This window comes from Pseudorasbora parva, chromosome 25, assembly GCF_024679245.1.
Source record: "Pseudorasbora parva isolate DD20220531a chromosome 25, ASM2467924v1, whole genome shotgun sequence".
NCBI classification, from domain to species: Eukaryota; Metazoa; Chordata; class Actinopteri; order Cypriniformes; family Gobionidae; genus Pseudorasbora; species Pseudorasbora parva.
In genome coordinates, this window is record NC_090196.1 from 22,250,323 (window position 1) to 22,267,048 (window position 16,726).

Here is a 16,726-nt window from a genome sequence, read left to right on the forward strand (position 1 = left end):
GACGCAATAGTTAGCCTATTTTTACAAAAACAGCTTCTGCGGGGCGATAGTGTAAGATACAAGGTAACGGAGCCTTTTATGCATTGTCGTGTTTCTTTAGAAATAAACAATGGACAAATGGAGTCTTTAAACGCCTCTGATGTAAAGTTATTCACTGTCAAAGTGACTCAAAAATGAATGGGAGTCAATGGGATGCTAACAGCAGGTGATGGCTTGGTTAGCAATGGCAGCCCCTATGGGTGGAACGCTTTCCGAGTGCTAGATTACCCCCTTGCTTCTAGCCACAACTCTTCTTCTCCATTTTTAGTGCATTTCTGTGGCAGAATTACAGCACCACACACTGGCCTGGCATGAATACTACATTGTTTTGAGTCGTTTTCATTGCTCTTGTGTTTATGCAGATATTTCTTGAAACAAGGAAAGAAAAAAAGATTGGATTTGGTAAGCTCTGGCTTTGTGTGGATAGAGCCTCATTCTAGTTCTGTAGGCTACACAATCATGGGGAAGACTGCTGACTTGACAGTTCTCCAAAAGACAACCATTGGCACCTTGCACAAGGAGGGCAAGACACAAAAGGTCATTGCAAAAGAGGCTGGCTGTTCACAGAGCTCTGTGTCCAAGTAGATTAATAAAGAGGTGAAGGGAAGGAAAAGATGTGGTAGAAAAAAGTGTACAAGCTATAGGGATGTCACATTCCTTGTGTCAATCCACTCTTGAACATCAGACAGCGTCAGAAGCCTCTCACCTGGGCTAAATACAAAAAGGACTGGACTGCTGCTGATTGGTCTAAAGTTATGTTCTCTGATGAAATTATATTTTGCATTTCCTTTGGAAATCAGGGTCCCGGAGTCTGGAGGAAGAGAGGAGAGGCACACAGTCCAGGTTGCTTGAGGTCCAGTGTAAAGTTTCCACAGTCAGTGATGGTTTGGGGTGCCATGTCATCTGCTGGTGTTGGTCCACTGTGCTTTCTGAGGTCCAAGGTCAACGCAGCTGTATACCAGGAAGTTTTAGAGCATTTCTTGATTCCTGCCGCTGACCAACTTTATGGAGATGCAGATTTCATTTTCCAACAGGACTTGGAACCTGCACACAGTGCCAAAGCAACCAGTACCTGGTTTAAGGACCATGGTATCCCTGTTCTAATTGGCCAGCAAACTCACCTGACCTTAACCACACAGAAAATCTATGAGGTATTGTGAAGAGGAAGATGCGATATACAGACCCAACAATGCAGAAGAGCTGAAGGCCACTATCAGAGCAACCTGGGCTTTCATAACACCTGAGCAGTGCCACAGACTGATCACCTCCATGCCACACCGCATTGATGCAGTAATTCAGGCAAAAGGAGCCCCAACTAAGTACTAAGTGCTGTACATACTCATACTCAGTTGGCCTAGATTTCTAAAAAACTTTTCTTTGTATTTGTCTTCAGTAATAATCTAATTTTCTGAGATACTGCATTTTCCTTAGTTGTCAGTTATAATCATCAAAATTAAAATAAATAAACATTTGAAATATATCAGTCTGTGAGTAATGAATGAATATAATATGTAAGTTTCGCTTTTTAAATTGAATTAGTAAAATAAATAAACAATTTGATGATATTCTAATTATATGACCAGCACCTGTACATTACGATGTTAGGATGAACTATATGCCTTGCTCCTGAATTTCAAAGTGTTTCTAAGGATGCTGAAGGCAGACTGAGATGGCAAATGAGAACGTGGTTTGTGTAACATTAGCAACACATTACTAGCCATTTGATAACGTAGTAAAGCAAAAAGCCAATCTTTAATATTTACCGTTATGTGTCCAACGTTGTAAAGAGTGCCATTGTGCAGCATGTACTACAGTAGCTTGAGTAAAAGTGGACCTCTGAGCTGGCGTAAGTGAGTGAGGGCGGAGCTATTTTGCACATTCATGAGTCCATGTACTGTATACTCAATGAAGCAAGGTTTATTATAAACCTTGAGTTATAAAGCTATTTTATGGCATGAAGGAGGAAAAAAGGCGTTTAAATATGTCATTTTGGTAATCAAATATTAGTTTTAAGGGATACAATTATTGACTACAGGGGGACTTTAAGAACTGTTCACTGAAACAGTTCTTTGGAGAACCCAAAATAGCTCTTTTATAGCAGTACTGCGAAAACTATTTTTATTCAGGTAACGGCAACTTTGGATCAACATAAACCAATCAAGTATTATCTATATATTGTATATAATCCGTTATCAATACAAGCACAAGTTATAACGGCTTGATTTCGCAGAGCTTTTATTATGCCACAGACAACTGCTTACGCTTCTTCCAGTCATGTGTATGTGGGGTAACACAGCGCTGTTTTATCATATTAGATACATTTGAATGTGTTAAAAGTTATGTTCTAATGCTGCTCTGTGCATTCGCTCAGCAGCTACTATGAGACACTTGTTGCACACTGCAGTGAGCTAGATTGATATTAGGCATGGTAAAACATGGTACTCACGGTAAATCAAGAAAGCGAGATTTAAACAATAAAACTAACTATGTTGAGCTATATAACAATGATTAGGTTTCTGTCGATGAATGTATCTAAACAGTTGCTCACCGGTCTAATAAAACATAATACATTATTAAAGCGTCTTTGGTGTTTCCATGGTTTCTATAAAATCGGACTATGTCTTGGTTAAAATAGCTTATTTCTCTGGATTCTCTGGATGAACATTTAGGATAATATAAATATACATGTCAAAATTTTTACATATGCGTGTAAGTGAATAGATGAGAATAGATAGACCTTACAGGTGTATATCACTGCTATATGAAAATGAATTTGATACACATCTTTTAAACAAGCATTTTCCTTTAAAGCTCCTTTGCATTACAAAAAGCGCTTTACAAATATACTTGAATTTCATTTTTAAGAGTGAATTGTACAGTCAGATGGTTATACCAACAAAAACCCTGATTATGCAAACTATACTTTATATAAATAAGTTCAGAATGTTAAAACGGGCAATGTCAACTTTACTACACTGTTCCAAAATAACTACATTGTGTCATTTTGCATACCTCACTCACCACAGACTTGGAGTGATTTGAGAGACAGAGTCGAGGAAAGTGAACACCCGAGGTTGGGCATGTTGGCTGGTGACCAGCAGGCTCAAGCCGCCCCATTCTCCCACTGTTTCCTTCAGAGTCCTGGCTGCCGCTACTCGCCAACCCCCCTGACCTTCCATACGGCCCCAGCCCAGGACACCGCGCCTGCCCTGCCATGTGGTTGGCTGTACACTCCTCTCTCACAGGACCCTTTTCATCCAGAGTGGGGTGGTGTTACATTTTCTGTATACACACACACAAACACACATACATAAAAATACAGTAGAAAATATAAGCAAAGATTTAGATGTAGACGCACAAACAGTCTGACACACATGCGGCACCTCATGAGCGAGTTATTATTAAACTTTCAGGTCAATTGTGTGGTAGAGACTCAACTTGAGGCTTTCAGCAGCATAGTGCAGTAAAACTGATGAAACATTTATGCTCGGAGAGCCATGTTTCTTTTCTCTTTTTTTCCGTCCATTTTCATTATATGTCATCTCTGTTGGGTCAAGTCAAGATCTCCTAATTCACTAGTATATCTTACAGCTAATCAGCCTGACATATAAACTTACATAAACAGAACTCGAATGTAAGTTTGTAAAACGAACACCAGAGAATAGCCCCCCAAACACTTTTTAAGTTTATATAACCATTTCATGCAGGATGTAACAGGCTTTTAATTATACATTATTCAAAGAAAATGCAATGTGAGGATCTGCTTAAAATGCTTCTAAAAGCACTTCCGAACAACATGATAAAATTGATAACTATTTCTTGTTCCTCGTTACATTTCCAAAACAATAAAATAAATGTCAAAATTGTAAATATGAGTATAAAATACTTGATTCTGATTGGTCAAGGCATTCTATAATCACATATTTTTAAACTAGAAACTGTAAAACTGTTCAAGGCAAAAGATTTCCTCTAGCTATGCTAGTTTTCTTCTCAAACAATACAATAACTTCATATTTTATGTCTATTCATTAATTATTTGTAACAATCATACAATAAGAGGCATATTGTACAGTACAAATGCAAAAAATATTTCAACAACTATTTCAACAATGCTTTTCATAACTAGCATGGATATTTAGTAACATTAACAATGTGAAACCAAATCACATCAAGATTAATCTCAAAATGACTGAACTGTGTAGACAAAAACAGGCATCTGGTGGGGGCCGCTGTCCCGGGTCCTCAGAGTGTGGCCGGTATAGGGGTTGCCCCTGCCTTCTGCCTATAGAACAAATGTGCCCAAGTTTGGACCCAGGGTTGCCCACAGTCTGCTTGCACCAGCAGCCAAGACCTCCATATGCCCACCCAGCTGACACCGTCTCCAGCACGCTGTGACCCCAATGTACAGTAAGGCAGACCAACACTTCCCAGCACATGCCCAGAATGTACACAGGACCAGTACGCCAGGATACATACATAGATACGGAAGCATTAGTGTTGGGGAAGACACTTTGGAGGTTGCCAAGCTAATCATAATTTCAAGTCGTTAAACTACTTCCACACAACTTTTTAGAAAAGGTAGATTCAAGTAAATGCCACTGAAGCCTTGAAGCCTTGCCACTGAAAAAAAAATGATTATTGAAAAAACATAAACTGAAAGTCTTAATAAAAAGTATAAATAGTTTAAATATTAACATTATATAAATTAAATGCATTAATTGACCATTTATTTTAATTCAAAACATTCATTTAAAATGTATTTTAACATTGTAAAGCATGGCAATAGTCTGTAAATATTACATTTAATCACCTGAATTATATTCATAGGCCAGACTATAACAGATGAAGAATATACAAAATACATATTAAAAATATGTGATTATAAAATGCCTTGACCAATCAGAATCAAGTATTTTATACTCATATTTACAATTCTGACATTTATTTTAGTGTTTTGGAAATGTAACAAGGAACAAGAAATAGTTATCAATTTTATCAAGTTGTTCGGAAGTGCTTTTAGAAGCATTTTAAGCAGATCCAGATCATAAACAGAGGAAGAATATACAAGTCGGTGCTGTTCCTCAAAATCCTAATGCATCAGTTTAAAAAAAATAAAAAATAAAAATAAAAATAATATATATATATATATATATATATATATATATATATATATATATATATATGTGTGTGTGTGTGTGTGTGTGTGTGTGTGTGTGTGTGTGTGTATGGATGGATGGATGGATGATCAAGTAAACTTAAGTTGTTTAAGTGTTCTTGTAATATTACATACAATATAAAAGTTATTCTTGCATTCATTTAATAAAAATCAGTAAAGATTTTTGGCAAACAATAGTTTAATCAAACTTGTAGGGTCATTAAAAATAAATATCCCCTTTGGACATCACTTTTGACCGTTTTACTGTATAATCAAAACAAACAAAAAAACATCTTATATGCCATAGAGGAACTCTTTAGGGACTTTTTGAAGGCCCCATTTACACCTGTTATTTAAATACTCTTTGGTTTACTTCGATAAGTCGCACAAAAGAAGATAAATATACCTGAATCGTAAAAAAGAAAGAAAGAAAAATACTTCTGACCTGTAATGTTGCCAGAACCATAATCATACACTGTTTGTTCATCGGCCAGAGGAGAACTGCCACCCCGACTGAGCCTGGTTTCTCCCAAGGTTTTTTCTCCATTCTGGCCCCTGAAGGAGTTTTGACTCCTTGTCACTGTAGCTTTTGGTTTTTTGAGCTTGCTCAGTTGGGGAAACTTAAATTTCAACTATATTACTGATCTGCCTGCATTGACACCAAATAACAATTGAAATGAGCTGGATGACATCACCGTTTTCACCAGAGTGAGTGTACAGCCGAATCAAATTCAGTTGCATTATTTTCCTGTTAACACTGTGAAGCTGCTTTGAAACTATCAGCATTGTAAAAAGTGCTATATAAATAAAGGTGACTTGTCTTGACTCCTTTTACACTAGCATTTAGCATATTCTCATTTTTAAATGGATTAAACAAAGCAAAAGTTAATATCCCAGGGTTAAAGTGGGCCTTACTTACTTAGATACTTCCCACCATGCATGCATGAACTCAAATACACACAGACATGAGGTTACAACAATCAAATACAAACACAGTAGCACAAGCATTATGCAACCCTAATATCACTGCGTCCATTAAAAGTCAGAGCATTAGTAACCACAAAAAACAAAAGCTTACTGATCTCCGAGCAGCTCTCACACTAAATTTACACTGCTTCTGATACATTAACACTTAACAGGAGTCATCTTCTCCTAACAGCCACCGCTGAAGGCTCCCGTTGCATTAATATTTCACAAGATTAATATTTAAACACATCAAATGGAATATGGAAAATAGCATATTAAACAGAACCTCATTAGCCCACAAGAGAGAAGCTAAGTAAGTTTCATTCAGAGTGCCTTTTTATTGTGTGTGAGAGTGAAATAGAAGGGGGGGGGTCAGTTTAGAACACACACTGGATGGATGGATGGATGGATGGATGGATGGATGGATGGATGGATGGATGGATGGACAGATGGATGTTTTCTTAGATATTGGGTAAAAGATTATGGGCAACCTATATAAATAAACATGTTCAAGAGTTGACTATGACATTTGGCAATAACTAACATTTGCTGTTTAAAAATAGTCTACAAAAAGAAAAAGTAAACTAATGCAAAACGACCAATCAACTGTCTAGACTTCCTTTATAAATGGTTGGATGGCTTTCAAAAGCAAGTCGCAACTTTTTTGGCACATCAAGTTTAGGGTCGTGGAAGAGACTTCATGCACACTGAGGAGGAGCGAAGCCAAAAAAACGTCACGCCACGAGATCACAAGACTGCCTTTGGCCAGAATCATAGACGGGGTTTCATTTGTGCACTTTTCAGCATTCAGAGTCCAGTGCTCTATTGTGATTTATAATTTCTCTCCACATAATTTGAAGTGAATATGAAAGAGGTGCTATAAAGATTGTGCTCCAACAGACCCAATTTTGGTTAAACGGGGGGGGGGGGGGGGATTACTTTTAAAAGTCATTAAAAATTCAAAAGCTTAAATGCCTGTTTAAAACAGAAAAAAAGTGATATTACATGGGGGTTACATATAAAACCCGTATCCCCCCACCCCTCGCTCAAAAAAAAAACTAAACAAATTATTACAAGATATTTAATAATAAGCTAATAACTATCTCAAGAAAAGACAATCTGACCTTTAATTTTTAAATATCATCCAGATGTTCTATCTCCATTATATTGTGGCTGAAAAGGAAAGAAACATCGGAAACAAAGTAAACTCATGGTGGGAAAGGCATGATGCCCTTTAACATGTGGCATTGTGCCAGATCAGGGTGGCAAAAAAAAAGACTTGCACGTTGTCACATATGACACTCGACAATACTTGTTTGCCTCCGAGCTGCCTGGAAACAGCTTGCCGGCTGCTGATGATGGCAGACCCTGGAGGCCACCAAATCCCTGAGGTAAAGGGAGGAAAACATTAGTAACAAGATAACAGGGGAGGAGAGAGCTTCAGGTACCTGGGCCTGCTCTCAACTCCTGAACCAGCATCCCAGGGACTGGACACAACAAGCAGTGGGTTTTACAAAAGAAAGTGCTTGGGGTGGATCTAATGGTTGATTATGAGGATGATTTTCAGTCAGTATATTCCATGATTACCATACCATTCTGCCTGGCTGTTTATATAAAATCACACATTTAAAGTGTAACAAGTAAATTATTGAATTTAATAAACTTTTTCACTAAAATTAACAGTCGCCTTATTATGTGAGAATCCGCCGGGAATAACCAGGGATTAAGTGCTTTGCTCAAGAACAAAATGCTGATAGTTCAAATAATGCCCCATGTGGTGTTCTAACCTAACCTTTCAGTTTTTTAAATAATTGTATATTTTGTCTATTTTTTTTTTGTTCGTTTCTTTTAGTCGGATTTTGTTTCCAATTATCAGGACAGATCTTTATGTTTTTAATATCTGTATATATTCTGTTAGGTTTTGCCTGAACTGTGTTATGTCTATATTTTGTTTGTTTAATTGAGTTTTTTTTGTTGTTGTTATTTTGTTTTGTTAAAATCTTTATCTTTTAAATTATTGTATATATTCTGTTAGATTGTGTCTATATTTATTTATATTATTTTTTTGTTACGTTAGATTTATGTTTTGATTCAGTACAAACCAAGGCAGATCTTCTTTTTTTATGATTAATGGTTTATTTTTTTTATTTTTTGTCTATATTTACTTGTGTTTTGTCGATTTTTTCTTTCTTTAGTTTCATTGGCTTTTTGTTTGTTTCAGTACCAGACAGATCTTTATTCTTTCTTTTATTTTTTATTATTGTATATATTCTGTTAGATTGTGTCTATATTTACTTGTGTTTTGTCTTTATTTACTTGTTACTACTTTTTTAAGTTAAGTTAGATGTACGTTTTAATTCAGTACAAGACAGATCTTTATTTTTAATGATTAATTATTTATTTTTTAAGGGTTTCTCTATATGTACTTGTGTTTTGTCTATGTGTACTTGTGTTTGGTCTATTTTTTTTATTTTAATTATTATTATTTTAGTTAGAATTATGTTTTGATTCAGTACCAAAACATATCTTTATTTTTTTAATGATTAATTATTTATTTTTAAGGGGTTGTATATGTACTTGTGTTTTTTCTATATTTACTTGTGTTTTGTCTATATGTACTTGTCTACTTGTATATTTACTGTCTATTTTTTTGCTTTGTTTGTTTGTTTGTTTAGTTAGATTTATGTTTTATTGATTCAGGACAAGACAGATCTTAATTTTTTAATGATTGAAGGTGGGGTAGGTGTTATTTTCAAAACCGTTTTAGAAAAAGGACTCGGGCCGAGTGGAATAACAAATTAGTAGCCAATCAGCAGGTAAGGGGCGTGTCTATGGTGAGAAGAGAGGCCCAGTGCACCTCATTATTCAAAACACACGAGTCACCAGTGATGGAGTACTTGAGTCCTGGACTCGGACTCGAGTCGATATTCATAATTGTAATATGTTGTAAGCTGCACTATTGCAGCTACACATAGCTGACACGGAATAACATAGTTTAATATGAAAAAGCGGTGAAATATCCCTTTAAACATAAATATATAGCCTACTGATACAGCAAAGACAACGTTGGCAGTATTGACCATACTATGGTATTGATGGCAAAATAGGCTGCAGAATATTTCGTTCTGTATTGACGTGCAATATTTGAAAATCGATAATTATTATTATTTATTTAAATCATTAGTTTATTTATTTAAATAATTTAGTTGTATCTGCAATGTCAAAACCTAAAGACTTTCAAACATCAAAATTAAACATCAAAAAGTCATTTGTTAATATGTTTTCGAGTCAAAATGACATCTAAAAATCTTTTCCTATTGTATTTTGCATGGAAACGCTTCAAACACGCTTGCGTGACACATGAAAAATAGGCGTCGGTTCCATTTCCAGCATGCGCACGTTTTCGGGGCGTCTGAGGCGTGTGTCATGCTGGCAGTGTGCAAGCTCTAGCCTATTAACATGGGAGGCGAAATAAAAACGGACACGTTACACTCGCAGTGTGTCGCTGGCCTTACAGACTACCGGTAAAGGTAGGGGGTTTCCGAAACACGTGCACTAGGGAGTCAGTGAATCACAGCACATTGAGCCAGCTAACCAATCTGAACCCATTGCGTATTTTTGAGGGACTGGCTTCATAGAACCCGGAAACCATCAGACCATTTTTACAAGGAGAGACAGAGCAGTGTAGAATAAAGGTAAAATATATGAAAAATAATGACATTTTTTTTAAAAACGAAGCATGAACACGTTACAGTGCACACCACAAACACAATTAAGCCTTCGAAAGAATGAGTTTTGCCACTCCTTTAAACAATTCCATATACCATCGTATGGTACATGTGCATAAATAAAAAATACAACAAATCATAAAATACAATAAAAATTAAGAAATAAAATAATGAAATAAAATAAAATAAAATTTAAATAAAATAAAAGTAATGTAATGTAATAACATGGTGTTTTCTATACGGAATACATAGTCTAATAGTATAATGCAAGCAACAAAACACAAACAAGTCTACTCGAAAAGATCTACGAAAAACCATTGATAAGTGCCATAAATCAAGACACTAGGGAAGCTGTTAATCAGTGACTGCCATTCACAACCTGCAAGAGACACTTAACAAGGGGTGAATTCTGCTGAGACTGTGATGGCTTCATTACACTGGCCTCACTTACCGTCTGGGAAAAAAAAATTAATGATTTAATGAACAGAGTAAAGATTTGACACCACCGCAGCACTCCGGCGCTAAATCAGAAATAATGAACGAGCCATTAACGAGGGGCTGGGTGAGAAACACCTGATCTGCCCCACATCCATCCCTCCCTCCATCTCTAATAAACAGTCCACAGCTGAATCAGGGCAGCACCTTCACCTGCCTCTGCTGCACTGAACCTCGGTCTATCAGAATACACCCACACACACACTGCGCCTCTGTCTGTCACACTACTCCTACGCAGTGTACACACACACGCATGCACACACTCACAGACACCCCTTCACCTGGAAGATGAGCTGTCTGTCAGGCAGGGAGACGTCTCTCGAGAGTGTGTGTGGGGGTCTCTCTGTCTCAGTAAACCCCTGTCTGTCACACTCGCAACCCCAGACGCGAACACTCACGAGGCACGCGGTAAGAGAAGCACATCCGTACACACCTGTCAACAGAAGAATGTTTAATTTGAACAGGCCTGCCATTGTTTGATAAGATAATGACTAGGGCTGCCGGTATAATAATTTTGTACATTCATCTTCGCTTTGGTATAATGAAGGTGAAGCCTGACAGTTCCTGAGATTCGCTAAACAATCATCAACAAGTTTTGAAGTAAATGTTTTGAAATGAGACAATAAACAAAAACACAACTAGGACAAGAAAAATGAAGTATGGTTTGCTTTGACTCCATACACTTAAGGTTTCTCAAATGATTTTTGGTTCACCAAAACACCTTCCTATCAAGAAATTTTTATTTTTTTCACAGGGTTCGTGAGTTGGCTATATGGTTCTTTGGAGATTAAAAAGTTATGTCATAGGGTCTTTAGCTCAGCATATTTGTTTTTTCTAACTTTTTGGGGTTAAAAATTGTCCAAGCAAGTACATAACCAGCCAGTGTTCAAAGCTTGTAATAAATATAAGCTTGTAATAATGTTTTTAATTCCAGTGGTACTGGTGGATTTCAGCGGGAAATTCAACTGAATTTCAACTGAATCAAGTGTGTGCAGGTGCAAAGTCCTGTTGGAAAATGAAATTTGTATCTCCATAAAGTTGGGCAGCAGCAGGAAGCATGAAGTGCTCTAAAACTTCCTGGTATACAGCTGTATATACATTGGACCTCACAAAGCACAGTGGACCAACACCAGCAGATGACATGGCACCCCAAACCATCACTGACTGTGGAAACTTTACACTGAACCTCAAGGAACATGGATTGTGTGCCTCTCCTCTCTTCCTCCAGACTCTGGGACCCTGATTTCCAAAGGAAATGCAACATTTACTTTCATCAGAAAACATAACTTTGGACCACTCAGCAGCAGTCCAGTCCTTTTTGTATTTAGCCCAGGCGAGATGCTTTTGACACTTTCTGTTGTTCGAGTGGATTGATACAAGGAATGCAAGAGCTGAAACCCATGCCTTGCATACATCTGTGCGTAGTAGTTATTTAAGCACAGACTCCAGCTGCAGTCCACTCTTTGTGAATCTCCCCCACATATTTTAAGGGGTTTTGTTTCACAATACTCTCCAGGGTGCGGTTATCCCTATTGATTGTAGGCTATTTTCTACCAGATCTTTACCTTCCCTTAACCTCTCTATTAATGTGCTTGGACACAGAGCTCTGTGAACAGCCAACCTTTTTATGCAATGACCCTTTGTGTCTGGCCCTCCTTGTGCAAGGTGCCAATGGTCATCTTTTGGAGAACTGTCAAGTCAGCAGTCTTCCCCATGATTGTGTAGCCTACAGATCTAGACTGAGATAACTTTTTACAATATTCTAATTTTCCGAGATATTGAATTTGGGATTTTCTTTTAGTTGTCAGTTATAATCATTAAAATTAAAAGAAATAAACATTTTAAATACATCAATCTGAGTGTAATGAATGAATATAATATACAAGTTTCACTTTTTGAATGAAATTAGTGAATTAAATCAACTTGTTGATGATATTCTAATTATATGACCAGCACCTGTAAATGCCACTTGGTTTAATACTGTGTTATTGAATGCAACAACATTTATACCTTTTTTAATTGTGGCTTAAGTGTCCAAATATTTTGTGGAGCAATTGCATCCTTGATCATACAGCCTCTGCTTCAGGTAGCCAATGGTCTGGAACTCTCCGTGGCTTTATGCTGTTGGGAAACAAATTATTTAACGTTACAAAATCATGCTAGTTTACTGGTACTTCTTTTAAGTGTTAACATTTCCTTAGCTTTTATGATCTTAACCAGGCCTATTACACACAAAAGGCCCCAACATTAATTTAAGTGCTTTCCTTACTCCTCCAACCAAACCATCAATTAAGGCACTCTTTACCATGTGTTCCATTCTGGACACAACTTTACAATTTAGCATTGGGGCACCTCTTGAAACCTGCTTTTAAAGAGCTGTCGAAGAGAGGGATTTTTAACTTTTGACAAATAAACAATGGCGTCCTCTAAGCCCACTGCGCTAAACACCGCTCACCGGGCCCAAATTAAATGAGGAGAAAAATGCTCAGGTCCTTTTCCACCATACCACGATTTTAAGGAGGGGAGAGCACACATTTCACACAGTTGCCTTTGTGTGTAATATATTGTATCATAGCCATCCTGCTGGGGGTATTTCATATAGATAATGATGCAGGCGATGCGAATATCTACGTGAACGAGTGGGTTAGCTAATTAAGATTATAGCTACCCAGAGAAGTGTCTCGGTACAGTTTGTACTCAGCAAGGCGCTGCCTTCAGTGTGGGAAAAGCAGCACCATTTAAACAACAGGCTCCACATCACCTGGAGAGCAATTGATACCAATTATACCATATCATAAAGTAACCCAATTTAATAGTCAGGAAACCAACATGGGGCATTTGGCTCATTTAAGAGACAACAGCAAAAGGATTAATTTCTAGTCAGTGAGCTGTCATTGTGTCGCAATGATAAAGCCCAGAATCTAAACTTAAGGATCTGACTGTCACAAATAAGGCAGGAGATGAGAGCAATTACACAACCTAACGCCAGGAATGGGCGGTAATTAAGTGCGTTATTGTCTTTAGCCTTACTATTTTAGTTTTAAAGGAGCTAAAGATGTTTTTAAAAGATCATTTTAGAAAAATCTATCTGAATTAAGTAAAAATATTATTAAATATAATTAATATTAAAATAGGTAAAAGATTTGTGAGTCTAGTCTAAATGATTTAAAGGTCCCGTTCTTCGCGATTCCATCTTTCAAACTTTAGTTAGTGTGTAATGTTGCTGTTAGAGCATAAATAATACCTGTAAAATTATAAAGCTCAAAGTTCAATGCCAAGCGAGATTTTATTTAACAGAAGTTCCCTTTCAAAGCCTACAGCGAACGGCCGGTTTGGACTACAGCAGGAAGTGCAGGGATGTAATGACATCACTGGAACCGTTTGTTGACTAACCCTCCGCCCACAAGTACACACAAAATAGGGGGCGTGGTCTTGTTGCTCTCCCACGTGGAGAAGAGCGTGCATTTCCTTTGCGGGCAAAGTGTGCTAAGCTGCTGTCCAATCCCAACACGGGAAGCGCTGGCCCAATCAGAACTCTTTACGTGTTTCTGAAGGAGGGACTTCATAGAAGAAGGAAATCATCAGGCCGTTTTTAGGACAGAGAAAACAGCGCTGATATTACATAAAGTAGTTTTTATATTTTTTTAAAGAAATCAATACTTTTAATGCAGCAATGATGCTTTAAACAGATTGAAAGGGGCAGTAAAGACCCCTAAAAAGAGTAAAGAGTAAAGAATATACATTAAGTTGACTTGATCTGACTCGACAAAAGATTTCTATTTCAAATACATGTTGTTTTCATAAAGAAACCTGAAACTAAGGAATCAGTTTCCACAACAACAACAACAAAAAACTTATAAGAATGAATAAATATTAGAATGATTTCTGAGGGATCATGTGATACAGTAATGACTCAGCTTTGTCATCAAAGGAATAAACAAAATTGTATAATATATTAAAATAGACACCTTAAGTCATGAGATGCTGGTAGAAACAGGTGGAACGCAATGGCGTCAAATGTGGAATTTTAAGTAAATGGATGGAACGAAGTACCGGACAAGGATAAAGAGTTTGATGAGTTTGATCATTTTTAAATTTATGAAAAGTTTACAATTACCATTAAAAATTGAAATATTGACCAAGATTCTTTAGTGAATTCAATTGAAACCGGCTCCATTGTGAACGCCATAATCCACTCTTAATCTGGATCAGGGATTCCAGTGTGTTTTTTTTACCCCTCTCTTGAGGCAGCAGTTGCCGTTCATCCCGTGCCTTTGTGTACGTGCCGGCCTCCTTAACGTTTTAGCAGGGCTTTGACTGGTTGAACTTTGATCTGATGTCTTCATTGAGGAGAACTGCAGGTTACCCATTCAAGATGCAAATCCTTTACCAGAGCCTATAGGCACTTTGTAAAAGAGAGAGAGAAAAACAGGGTGAAAGAGAGAGAGTGAGTGTGTCTCGATGGGAGGGGGAATCCTGTGTGAAGTTGAAACACTCTGCACGTCCCCCTCCACACGCACACACACACACACACACACACACACACACACACACACACACACACACACTCGCGCTCTAATCCACATTGCAATATGGATTAAGGTAGGGGATAACCTTTTCTTAACGTGCAAGAAAGAGTACGGCAAGGACAAGCCCGGGGTGGGCGGCTGGGGATCTTCTCATAATAAAAGCAGTGCGGTATAAAAGCACGCTCTGTGTCAGGCGCTTGTGAATGGGCCTCAATGCAGCCCCATTCCCAGGCCTGGTGGGGAGGCTTGCCAAAGCCTACCTAGAGCCAACTAAGCGTGAGTAATCCGTCCACGCTCAATGGACGGGGTGAGCCCCATTCAACCCTCTCAGAAGTTTAAGAGTTGATCAATTTATTATCTGTGGCGATTAGGGTGCAGGCCCAGTCACCTTCTTAAAACCGACAGCCCGGGAAGAAAAGAGAAAAGAAACGGGTCTCTCCGTTTCCACAGCTAGCGTCGCATAACCGAGGCCCTCTAATTGCGATACTAATGCGCTCGAAACCTCTGATTTGAAATGAACCAAAGCAGAAAACCGATTTCATGCTGTGACAGTTTATATATTGCCGGCGATAGACAAACGGCCCATTGAATAGGAACTGTACCTTCTAATTTTGTTTCCGGGGGAGGGAAAATAATCGCTTTGTTACATAGGTAGAGAAAATTGGGTATAAAATCATTCAGCCATTTTTTTATTTTATTCTTACAGTCTGATGTGATGTTTTTAGACGGGAATTAGATGACTTAAAAAGCAAATTCGAATAATTGACTGTTGTAATTACGCCCCAAAAAAGTCTTTGTGCTTTTAACGGCTTGTAATGACAACTGAGTTAACAGATCGGTGTGGAAAAATAAACTCTACAAGTCAAACAAGCTTTGTTGGCTAAGGATCACACCCACTCCAATGGCCACAAAGGGTGCAGTGGTTTGGGACAAATCTCAAGTGCTCTTCACACACACACACTTCTTAGCACATGGATAAACAGTTTTATTAGCTTGATTCACAATAGCCATCGTCGTCTTTTTTTTTTAAAAGAATGTTAAACGCCACAGGAGACCAAACAAACGTAAATGACAGCCGAAAAGGGGAGTGTGGTGAAGCCATGCCTGATTCCTCAGAGCAATGGTGAGGTAAACAAAGCAGGTGTAATGGGGTGTGGTTCAATCAGCTCACTAGTTCTGTAGTTTATACACTAGCTACTAGCTAGGAGTCAGCCATGTCAAAATAGTTCCAGTGACGTTCACTTTGTAGAATTTCCCAGAACGCTCACTAGATTCACTTATACAGAAACAATGTCTTAACTTAAGTCAACAAAGGACGGTTGTGAATGTAAATCAAGATAGTCTTATTTTCTGTAGTTACATTATATTTAATGGCTTTAACAGAATTAAGTGTCAAACAGTGCTGTAAACTACATATTTAAAAATTGTAATATGTACGTTTTTAAGAATATTCAGTGATGAAAATGATATGGACATTTGCTATAATGATATGGACATTTGCTATGGTCTTGCTATAGGGCTAATTTCATAGCTAGCATTTTTTGTATCCTAAATAATATTTTCACACTTTCCAGTTCAAGATGACGCACAAAAAATTATCTGCTCATAAATGCTTTTTACCTTTTTTCCTTTGTCTTCTTTCCACAACAGTCTCATCTCAAGCTCATTGGGTCTCCTTGGCAAACACCTGCACTAACTTTAAAAAAAGAGATAGAGGAAAAACACGATTTATTAGAAGCATGGTGTTGGTGTTGTGCTAATGATGACAATACATGATGGAATACACTCACCTAAAGGATTATTAGGAACACCTG

At 37.6% G+C, this 16,726-nt stretch overlaps 1 long non-coding RNA gene across 1 annotated transcript; it reads right to left on the bottom strand.

Annotated features, from left to right (window-relative positions):
- Positions 1–10,670: 10,670 nt before the first annotated feature.
- On the bottom strand, positions 10,671–16,610 carry LOC137064486 (uncharacterized). Its single transcript, XR_010901552.1, has 4 exons — positions 16,533–16,610; positions 14,619–14,788; positions 12,394–12,504; positions 10,671–10,816 (listed from the first exon to the last, which is right to left on the bottom strand). It is a non-coding gene; the product is annotated as an uncharacterized lncRNA (long non-coding RNA).
- Between the last annotated feature and the right edge of the window lie 116 nt (positions 16,611–16,726).